The sequence below is a fragment of the Gekko japonicus genome, unplaced genomic scaffold, assembly GCF_001447785.1.
Source record: "Gekko japonicus isolate JY-2015 unplaced genomic scaffold, Gekko_japonicus_V1.1 scaffold1878, whole genome shotgun sequence".
In the NCBI taxonomy this organism is placed as follows: domain Eukaryota; kingdom Metazoa; phylum Chordata; class Lepidosauria; order Squamata; family Gekkonidae; genus Gekko; species Gekko japonicus.
In genome coordinates, this window is record NW_015168712.1 from 333,238 (window position 1) to 345,257 (window position 12,020).

The window sequence follows — 12,020 nt, forward strand, 5'->3', positions numbered from 1 at the left end:
AATGCCCATTGGAAATAATGGGAGTCTGGAATGCCAATTGACTTGCATGGGCTTCATTGAAATATATTACAGCTCAAGAAGAGTTGCAAAGAAAATGTGGAATGGATTTTCCATTAAGGTCTCTGGTCCCAAATACACTGCTCTGGGACTGGAATGACAGCCCCTGGGGGTAGCAGGAGTGTTCTGGGACTGGAATGACATGCCCCACAGTGGAATCACAGCCCCTGGGGGTAGCAGATGTGTTCTGAGGGTGGAATGACAGCCCCCTGAGTGGAATGACAGACTCTGGGGGTAGCAGGAGTGTTCTGGGACTGGAATAACAGCCCCTGAGGGTAGCAGAAGTATTCTGGGAGTGGAATGAGAGCCCCTGGAGATAGCATGAGTGTTCTGGGACTGGAAATGACAGCTCCAGAGTGGAATGATAACCCATGGGAGTAGAAGGAGTGTTCTGGGACTGGAATGACAGGCTCCAGAGTGGAATGACATTCCCAGGGTAGCAGGAGTGTCCTGGGAGTGGGATGACAGGACCCAGAGTGGAATGACAGCCCCTGGGGGTAGCAGATGTATTCTGGTACTGGAATGACAGGCCCCACAGTGGAATGAAAGCCCCTGGGAGTAGCAGGAGTGTCCTGGGACTGAAATGACAAGCCCCAGAGTGGAATGACAGCCAGGGGGCTGTGGGTCGTGTGGCTAAACCTGCAACTACAGATATTTCTCCCCTTCTCCCTCCAGTGCAATATTGCTGACCTTGCTCGCATGCGCCTGTGCCCTCATCGCCAGAACAGGGGTAGCAGGAGTGTCCTGGGACTGGAATGACAGGCCTTAGAGTGGAATGACAGCCCCTGGGTGTCATTCCAGTCTGGAGCCTGTCATTCCAGTCCCAGAACACTCATGCTACCCTCAGGGGCTGTCATTCCACTGTGGGGCTTGTCATTCCAGTCCCAGGAAACTCCTGCTACTCCTATGGGCTGTCATTCCACTGTGGGACCTGTCATTCCAGTACCAGAATACATCTGCTGCCCCCAGGGGCTGTCATTCCACTCTGGGGCCTGTCATTCCAAATCCAGAACACATCTGGTACCTCCAGGGCCTGTCATTCCAGTCCCTGAACAATCCTGGTACCCCCAGGGGCTGTCATTCCACTCTGGGGCCTGTCATTCCAAATCCAGAACACATCTGGTACCTCCAGGGCCTGTCATTCCAGTCCCTGAACAATCCTGGTACCCCCAGGGGCTGTCATTCCACTCTGGGGCCTGTCATTCCAAATCCAGAACACATCTGGTACCTCCAGGGCCTGTCATTCCAGTCCCTGAACAATCCTGGTACCCCCAGGGGCTGTCATTCCACTCTGGGGCCTGTCATTCCAAATCCAGAACACATCTGCATTCCTGGCTCCCATTATTTCCAATGGGCCTTTAAGTCTCTCTCATTGTTTCCAATAGGCAATCCTGTCCTTCCTTTTAGTACATCAGCTCCTTCCAGGTCTGCGATGGAGTGCACAGGCACACCTCAGCAACCTGTGCTCCGTGTGTGTGCGGGTGGGGGTGTTATAATTGCTTCATATTAGTTTTCAGTAAATTTTACTATGAAGTAATTGTTGACAGGACTACTATAGATTAATTCAGCTTTGTCTCTTTATTTAAATGTTAGGCGAATCAAAAGCACCTCGCCTTGTAACTAAGTTTGCCCCCAGGTGTGAAATTTGATTAACCGTTGTCACCTGCAGCTCAAGCATATGTGATTAATAGATTCTCTTGACCAAGTTTATCGTAGAAACATGATCTAGGAAAAGTGTTTTTTATACGGAAAGTTTGTGAAACTTGGTTGCACAATGCAGTTGTTTGCCAGACAGAAAATAGGTGTGCCCCCCCCTTTTGTGTGATTAATGCATTTGAGGTAGAAAAATGTTATGTGCTCTCTCTTTTCCTGAACTGAGGAGTTTCAAAGGCAGTCCTGTTGGTTCGGCCTCCACTCGAAAAAAGTTTGAGCACCACAAAATTCATGCATCCACAGATTGGTGGCACCACAACAGTGGAAAAACATGATTCCAAAGCACAGATCCTCATGAATTCATATGATTTTTATGCTGAAACGAAATAAAACCACCATCTTTCTGTAGACCATGTCTTACACTATAGGCAGCACTACAAAAATCATACCTCCAGGGATTCGTGGCAACACAAAAGTGCAAAAACATGGTTCCAAAGCATAGATGCTCATGGATCTTCAGGGTTTTTTAATTGGGTCACTTCAACATCACCATCAAATCATATATCATGTCCATGGCCACAGCTTGCACAACAGAAATCATGAGTCCATGGCTTGGTGGCGATTCCATGCTGCAAAAACAGGGTTCTGAGCCATGGATTCTTGGGGTTGGGTCACCCCAGACTCAACATCAAATCACATATCATGTCCATGGCCACAGTTATCACCACAAAAATCAAAGATCCACGGCTTCATGGCAACACCATGCTGCAAAAACATGATTCTGAAGCACGAATCCTCATGGATCCTTATGATTTTTGCATAGGGTCACCCCAACACTGCAATCAAATCATGTATCTTGTCCATGGCCACAGCATGCACCACAGAAATCACGGATCCATGGCTTTGTGGCAACACCATGCTGCAAAAACATGGTTCTGAACCAGGGATCTTCAGGGATCCTCAGGGATTTTGTGTTGGATCACCCCAAACTCACCATCAAATCACATATCATGTCCATGGGCAAAACCTGCACCACAAAAATCACAGATCCACAGCTTTGTGGCAACACCATTCTGCAAAAACTATTCCAAAGCCTGGATCCTCATGGATTCTTATGATTTTTGCTTTGGGTCACCCCAACATCACCATCAAATCACATATCATTTCCACGGGCACAGCTTGCATTAGAGAAATCAGGGATCCACGGCTTCATGGCAACACCATGCAGCAAGAACATCATTCTGAAGCATGGATCCTCATGGATCCTGGAGGTTTTTGCTTTAGGACACCTCAACATCACTATCAAATCACATATCATGCCCATGGGCACAGCTTGCATTAGAGAAATCACATATCCACGGCTTTGTGGCAACACCATGCAGCAAGAACATGGTTCTGAAGCATGGATCCTCATGGGTCCTCAGGATTTTAGCTTTACGTCACCCCAACATCACCATCAAATCACATATCATGTCCATGAGCACAGCTTACATTAGAGAAATCACTGATCCATGGCTTTGTGGCAACACCATGAGCAAAAACATGGTTCTGAAGTATGAATCCTCATGGATCCTTGGGGGTTTTGCATTGGGTCAGCCAAGCATACCATCAAATCACAGAACATGTTCAAAGCCACAGCTTGCACCACAAAAATCGGAGATCCACGGCTTTGTGGTGACAGCATTATGCAATGACATGATTCTGAAGAACGGAGCCTCATGGATACTTGGGGGTTTTGTGTTGGGACACCCCAAACACCATTAAATCCCATACCATATCCATGGCCACAGCTTGCACCACAGAATTCAAAGATACATGGCTTCGTGGCAACACCATGCTACAAAAACACAGTTCTAAAGCACAGATGCTCATGGATCCTAAGTTTTTTTGTGTTCGGTCACCATTAACTCAACATCAAATCACATATCATGTCCATAGGCATAGCCTGCACCACAAAATTCATGGATCCATGGCTTTTTGGCAACGTCACAGAGCAAAAACTTGTTTCTGAAGCATGGATCCATATGGATCCTTAGGATTTTTGCTTCTGATCCTTCCAAGCTCACCATCAAATCACATGTCATGTCCATGGGTAAAGTTTGCACCACATAAATCATGGATCCACAACTTATTGGCAACACCATCCTGCAAAATCATTGCACTGAAGCACGGATCCTTGTGGATCCTCTGAGTTTTTGCATTGGTCACTCCAATCTCACCATCAAATTTCATATGTGCATGGCCACAGCTTGCACCACAAAACTCAGGGATCCACAGCTTCATGGTGATACCTTTCTTCAAATACCTGGTTCTGAAGCATGGATACTCATGGATGCTTTGGGTTTTTGTGTTGGGACATCCCAAATTTACCATTAAATCCCATATCATATCCATGGCCACCGCTTACACCACATAATTCACAGATCCATGGCTTCATGGCAACACCATGCTACAAAAACACAGTTCTGAAGCACGGATCCTCAGGCTTTTAGCATTGGTCACCTCAAAGACACCATCAAATCACATATCATGTCCATGGGCACCGCTTGCACCACAAATATCATGGATCCACAGCTTCATGGTGATACCATTCTGCAAAAACATGGTGCTAGAGCACAGATCATCATTGATGCTTGGGGGTTTTGTGTTGGGACCCCAAATTTACCATTAAATCCCATATCAGAATTCATGGATACTTCATGGCATAACGTCTGTAGTGCAGACTGTGGTCAGTAGTGTGATGAGTTACTAGATGGTGAGTTTGGGGTGACCCCACATTAAATCTTGAAAAACTATGCTTCAGGACAACATCCCGAGGATCCATGAGGATCCGTGCTTCAGAACCATGTTTTTGCTGTATGGTATCACCATGAAGCCATGGATGTATAATTTCTGCAGTGCTGGCTCTGCCTATGGACATCATATGCAATTTGATGCTGATGTTGGGATGACCCAAAGCAAAAACCCTGAAGATCCATGAGGATTGATGGTTCTGAACCACAAAGCTGTGCATCCATGACTGCTGAAAGCTCTGCCTGTAGACATGATATATGATTTGCTGGTGAACCTGGGGTAATGAAAAACAAAAATCATAAGGAGCAATGAGGATCCATGCTTCAGAAGCAATTCTTTTCTGCACAATGCTGCCACAAAGATGTGGATCTGTGATTTTTGTGGTGCAATGTGTAAACAAGGACATGATATGGGATATGATGTTGAGTTGGGGGTGACCAAGGGTCCATAAGGATCCGTGCTTCAGAACCACATTTTTGCAGCATTGTGTCGCCATGAAGCTGTGGATCTGTGATTTTTGTTGTGCAAGCTGCAGCCATGGACATGATATGGGATATGATGTTGAGTTGGGAGTGACCAAGGGTCCATAAGGATCCGTGCTTCAGAACCACATTTTTGCAGCATTGTGTCGCCATGAAGCCATGGATCTGTGATTTTTGTGGTGATAGCGATGGCTATGGACATTATATGTGATTTGATAGTGAGTGTGGGGTTGCCCAATGCAAAAGCCCTGAGGATCTATGAGAATCCATGGTTCAGAACAATGTTATTGTAACATGGTGTCGCCATGAAGCCATGGATCAGAGAGTTTTGTGGTGCAAATTGTGGCCATAGACATGAAGTGTTATTTGATGGTGAGTTCATGATGACCCAATGCTTTTGTTCCATGGTGTCACTACAAAACATGATTTGATGGTAATGCTGCTGGTAATTCAACATGATTTGATGGTAATTGAAAGGAAAAACCATGAGGATCCAGGAGGATTTGTACTTCAGAATCATGTTTTTGTGCCATGGTGCAGCCACGAAGCTGTGGATCCATGATTTCTGGGGTATAAGCTCTGCTCATGGATATGATATGTGACTGGATGGTGATTTTGGGGTGACCCAACACAAAAACCCCTTGGATCCATGAGGATCCATGCTTCAGATCTATGTTTTTGCAGCACGGTGTTTCCATGAAGCTGTTGCCATGGACATGGTATATGATTCAGTGGTAAGTTTGACATGACCCAATGCAAAAACCACAGAGGAACCATCTGTGCTTCAAAATCATGTTTTTGCAGAATAGTGTCATCACGAAACCATGGGTCCATGATTTCTGTGGTGCATGCTCTCCCCATGGACATGATATGTGATTTGATTGTGAGTTCATGGTGACTCAATGCAAAAATCCTGAGGATCCATAGGGATCTGTGCTTCGGAACCATGTTTTTGCTGCATGGTGTGCCATGAAGCTGTGGATCTGTTATTTCTGTGGTGCAAGATGTGGCCATGGACAGGATATGTGACTTGATGATAAATTTTGTGTGACCCACTACAAAAACCCCGAAAATCCATGAGAACCCGTGCTTCAGAATCATGCTTTTGCAGGATAGTATCACTATGACGCCATGGATCCATGATTTCTGCTGTGCAAGCTCTGCCCATGGACATGATATGTGATCTGATGTTGATGTTTCAGTAACCCAACAGAAAAATCATAACGATCCACGTGTATCCGTGGTTCAGAACCATGCTTTTGCTCCATGGTGTCGCCACAAAGCCATGGATATGGGACCTTTGTGGAACAAGCTGTGGCCATGGACTTGATATATGATTTGTTGGTGAGTTCATGGTGACCCAATTCAAGAATCCCATGAGGATCCGTGCTTTAGATCCATGTTTGTGCTGCATGGTGTCGCCACGAAGCTGTGGGTCTGTGACTTCTGTGATGCAAGCTGTGGCCATGGACAGGATATGTGATTTGATGGTGATGTTGGGGTGACCCAATGCAAAAAACCTGAGGATCTATGAGGATCCATGCTTTGGAACCATGGTTTTGCCCCATAGTGTTGCCCTGAAGCTGTGGATCTGTGATGTTTGTGGTGCAGGCTCTGACCATGGACATAGTATTTGACGATAATGAGTTTTGTGTGAGTCAATACAAAAACCCTGAGAATCCATGAGGGTCTGTGCTTTGGAACCACATTTTTCCAGGATGGTGTCACCACAAAGCCGTGGATCTGTAATTTCTGTGGTGCAAGCTCTGCCCATGGACTTGATATCTGATTTGATGGTGAGTTTGGGGTGAGCCAGTTCAAAAACCCTTAGGATCTATGAGGATCCATGGTTTGGAACAATGTTTGTGCAGGATGGGGTCACCACGTAGCCGTGGATCTGTGATTTCTGTGGTGCAAGCTGTGGCTATGGACATGGTACAGGCCCGTAGTCAGGATTTCTTAATTCAGGGGGCCTTTAAATAACTCAGGGGTCACTGATAAAAAAAAATAATAAACTCACACTCGCAGGCAGGAGCAGGGTTATTTCCCCTGTTGTGGAGGGTGGATGTAAGTGGAAGTCAGTTACTGACTCCGAGTAACCTGAGGAGGATCCCCTCCTCCTCTCATTTCCCTCCGCAACCGCATTGGCTGTGTGGAGTGCAGGGAACTATGGCGAAAGTGGCGGGCTCCTGTTCAGTTCCTTATTTCTTTCTTCCTGGCTGACTTCATGCTTCCACGGTGACTTTGCCTCGGTCACCCCCCCACCCACCGCCCTGCAGGAAGGACTTGGAAGTGGCAGCCCGCCCAGGGAAACAAGCCAAAGGAGGAGAGGTGGGCGAGCAGACAGGATGGAGATGGCTGCTCTGCTGCCCTGGTGGCTTGTGTGCGCCCTGCGTTGGTGCAACCGGGCTGGACTGAGAAGGCAGGAGCTGAAGGAAAAACCTGGGAGGGGAAGCTGAGGGAGTGCTGTGTTTCTCTCTCCCAGCTTCCTTGGCGATGAGGGCACAGGCGCATGCAAGCGAGCGATGTCTGCAATATTGCACTGGAGGGAGAAGGGGAGAAATCTCTGTAGTTGCAGGTTCAGCCTTAGGACCCACAGCCCCCTGGTCGCACCTCACCTTTTAGCCCGCTCGCCTGGCTGCCTTTGCACCGCTTCATGCCATGGCTTAGGGATGTGTATTCAGTTAGTCTGAGCTGATTGCACCCCCAAAAATGGCCCATTCGGGCCCCTTTCGGGCTGCTGTGGGTCGATTCAGATTCTCTGATCTGAAACGGCCCCAGTATATCCTATGGGCCATTAAAGTCAATGGTGAAAGCATAGGGTATATTCTGGAGGCTGGAGGGGAGGTGGTTTGAGGGAAAGGCTCCAAACTCCCAGGGCAGCTGCTGGAGCCTCTCCCCAAGATACCCACCAAGTTTCAAGAACAGTGGACCAGGGGGTCCAATACTATGGGACCCCAAACAGGTTGCCCCTATCTCCTCCATTGTTCTCTATGGTGGGAAAAAACATGATTTGATAGGGATGTTGGGGTGACCCAATGCAAAAACCCCGAGGATCCATGAGGATCTGGGCTTTGGAACCACATTTTTTCAGGATGGTGTTGCCATGAAGCCATGGATCCATGATGCAAGCTCTGGCTATGGACATAATATATGATTTGATGGTGAGTTTGGGGTGACCGAATTCAAAAACCGATAGGATCTATGAGGATCCATGGTTTGGAACCATGTTTTTACTTCCTGGTGATGCCATGAAGCTCTGGATCCGTGATTTCTGTGGTACAAGCTGTAGTTATGGACAGGATATGTGATTTGATGGTGCTTTTGGGGTGACTATATGCAAAAACCCTGAGGGTCTATGAGGATTCCTGCTTTGGAACCATGTTTTTGCAGGATGGTGTTACCATGAAGCCATGGATCCATGACTTCTGTGGTGCAAGCTCTGTCCATGGACGTAATATATGATTTGATTGTGTGTTTGGGGTGAACAAATTCAGAAACCATTAGGATCCATATTTTCGTGCATGGTGTCACCACAAAGCCATGGATCCATGATTTGTGTGGTGCAAGCTGTGGCCATGGATATGGAATGTGATTTGATGGTGATGTTGGGGTGACCCAACGCAAAAAGCCGTGATGATCCCTGAAGATCTGTGCTTCAAAACCATTTTTTTGCAATATGGTGTCACCAGAAAGCTGTGGATTTGTGACTTTTGTGGTGTAAGCTGTTGGTGTGGGCATGATATCTGATTTGATGGTGAACTTGGGGGGAACCAAAGTAAAAATCCTAAGGGTCCATGAGGATCCATGGTCCGGAACCATGTTTTTGCTCCATGGTATCACTATGAACCTGTGGATCCGTGATTTCTGTGGTGCATGTTCTGCCAATGGATACAATATATGATTTTATGGTGATGTTGGAGTGACCCAAAGCAAAAATCATGAGGATCCATGAGGATTTGTGCTTTGGAACCATGTTTTTGTTGCATGGTGTCACCACAAAGTCGTGGATCCGTGATTTTTGTGGTGTGAGCTCTGCCCATGGCCATGATAGGTGATTTGATTCTGATGTTGGGGTAACCCAATGCAAATACCATGAGGATCCATGAGGATCTGTGCTTTGGAACCATGTTTTTTCGCTGTTATGGCACCACAAAGCCGTGGATGTGTGTGTTTTTCTATACAATCTGTGGTTATTGATATTATAGGAGTGTGGGATGACATAATACAAAAATTATGAGGATCCATGAGGATCTGTGCTTTGGCACTAAGTTTTTGTACTGTTGTGGGGCCACAAATCCTTGGATGCGTGATTTTTTGTGGTGCTGTCTATAGACTAAGACATGGTCTATTGTGTGATGGTGGTTTAATTTCATTTTGATGTAAAAATCATATGAATTCATGCAGATCCATGCTTTGGAATCATGTTTTTGTCATGTTGTGGGCCACAAATCTGCGGATGCATGATTTTTGTGGTACTGCCTATAGTCTAAGACGTGTTCTACAGTATGATGGTGATTTTATTTTGTTTCAGTGTAAAAATCATATGAATTCATGAGGATCCGTTTAAAATCATCTAGATCCAATTTTTACCCAGACCCGGCTTCCACTGGTTGGTTTGGACTTACATGGTGAATTCCTAAGCAGAGTTGCACCATTCTAAGGCCATTGTATTCAGAAGGCTTAGAAAAGTGTAATCCTGTTTAGAGTTATATACTGATGGTGTTTTTGTTATATTTGCTTTACTTATTTAAAGCATTTCTATGCTGCCTTTCTACCCAGTTCAGGATCCCGAAGGCAGCAAACATTAAAACATATCAAACGTTGAAAATACAAATATTTAAAAAATGAATATAAACCCACGAAAAGGTAAAAACATAAAACACGTATTTATGTAGGTAAACGATGCATTGGAAGTAAATAGATGCACTTTCATTGGCAAGCAGATTTCCAGAAGCAGTTTGTGCCGCCCTCTACTCCAGCTGACTTCCAGTAGCTTCCTAAATTCCATATTCCAGACTGGGTAGCTTGTTCTCTTTGAGACAGACATACACCTCTGCCTCTGCAGAACACTCAGATTCCACACACACACCCCAAGCCCGCTCAGGAGGTAAATTGCAATATGGTAAACCATCCATAGGCCTTGAGAAATAGTGTTAATGTTCTTTTGTTCGGTCCCTGGTCGCTCATTCACAGTGATGGAGCTGGGCAAACTCTCAATATCATTGACACTCAATTATTGTAATAGAATTTTTTTAAATACTAGTGGCTTGCATGACTGATCATACAGAGAGGGGTTTGCCGTTTGTAATCTAATTGAACATTGGGGTTGCAGTACTAAACATTCCATATGCTTTACTCTGCTCTTAGTCAAACAACCTGGGGATTCATGCTGTACGTTTCAAATTGCAGGTGACACAACCACAGCTTCATCTACTTTTTCCAGTAAAAATTGTATTTATTAAAATATGTATATCCTGCCTTTCCTTGTGATGCAAGATGGCTTATTACAATTTAAAATAGTACAATTTAAAATATACGAAATAATAAATAATCCTCTCCCCTCTATAAAATATCTGCAGTCTGTACACCATTAATAGCTCTTGCAAATAAAATGGCCTTTGCAGCACCACCTGAAGATTTCTAGTGATGGCACCCTCCGCCTCTCCTCAGGGAGTCCACTCCACAGAGTAGGAACTAAAATAGTAAAGAAATGGGCCCTAATTGATGCAAGGCAGGCTACCTTAAGTGGGGGGACAGCCAGCTGATAGCTACTGAGCGGAATGCTCAGTCTTAGCTTTAAATGTTTATTTCTAAATACTCAAGTGTTATTTAATGTATTGAGTGGCTTACACCAAAAAGATGTTTACAATGTAGAAAACTGTAACAGAGAAATTCCCTGTACCTTACTGAAAGGTCTAAAAAGACATTAAAAAACATCAACAAAAGAATTTCTGAAAAAGCCATGTTTTAAAAGCCCACAACTATTTGAGAAAAGAGAAACAATGTCTGAGAAGACCTGTTTCCTAGTTGAAACTAGTCAGCTGCCCAAGAGGATGGGAAAGTTAGCATGGGGGCTTCTGAGCTCACCTGTGCAGGTCTATAGCAGGAGAGGCTGTTCTTCAGTCAGATGTGACACACACACCCCAATCATGAAGAGCTTTAAAGCAGATTGGGAGCCAGTATAGCTGCTTCAAGATTGGTGTGATGCTCAGATTGGTCCAATTTATTTGTGTATAGGCAGATGCATTCTGCACCAGCTGAAGTTTCTGAGCTGTCTTCAAGGGCAGTTTCTACATTTCACTACAGTAGTCCATCCTGGTGGTTATGGTAGCACAGATTATCATGGTCACATAGAATGTGTTTGCAACCAAGTTTGAGTCCAGTGGCACCTTTAAGACCAACAAAGTTTTATTCAAGGTATACAGATTTGTGTGCATGAAGAAGAAGATATAGTTTGCAATAGTTATTTAAGCAAGTGCAGCTGGGGGGAGCTCTTTGCCACAGCAATTGAGGATCCAGCAACACCCCCAAACTCTTTACATATTCATATAAAGAAATGCTAGATAAAATATTCAAGGGCTGCAACTGTGTTGCCCATGTTGCCTGAAAGCCACTGCTCACTTATCTTAGCTTGCTTCGTTGAGCCTTAAGTAAATTCTCCAATCTTTCATATGCATCAGGCAGTTTCACCCATCCCATCTGATCCTATGATTTTGCTGTGTTCCAATAAAGTTTGATTCATTGCTATCACTAACTTATTTTCTGTCTCTTCTGGAAGTCCTAGGTACCTCTTACTTATGGATATCATTTGTCTCTTCTAATCTTCATATTTAAGGGCATATTTACAGAACTTTTCTGACTTTAGCAGCCATAGGTTTCAGGTAACTACATTCTTAGCTGACCATGAAAACTGACAATGGCTGACTGCCATATGCTGCATGGAGCAAAGAATCCATAAGTAACTTTTCAGCACCAAGGCAGTATACAAAAAAAAAAGAAAAAAGATCCAAAGCCAACAAAAGAGAAGTTCCA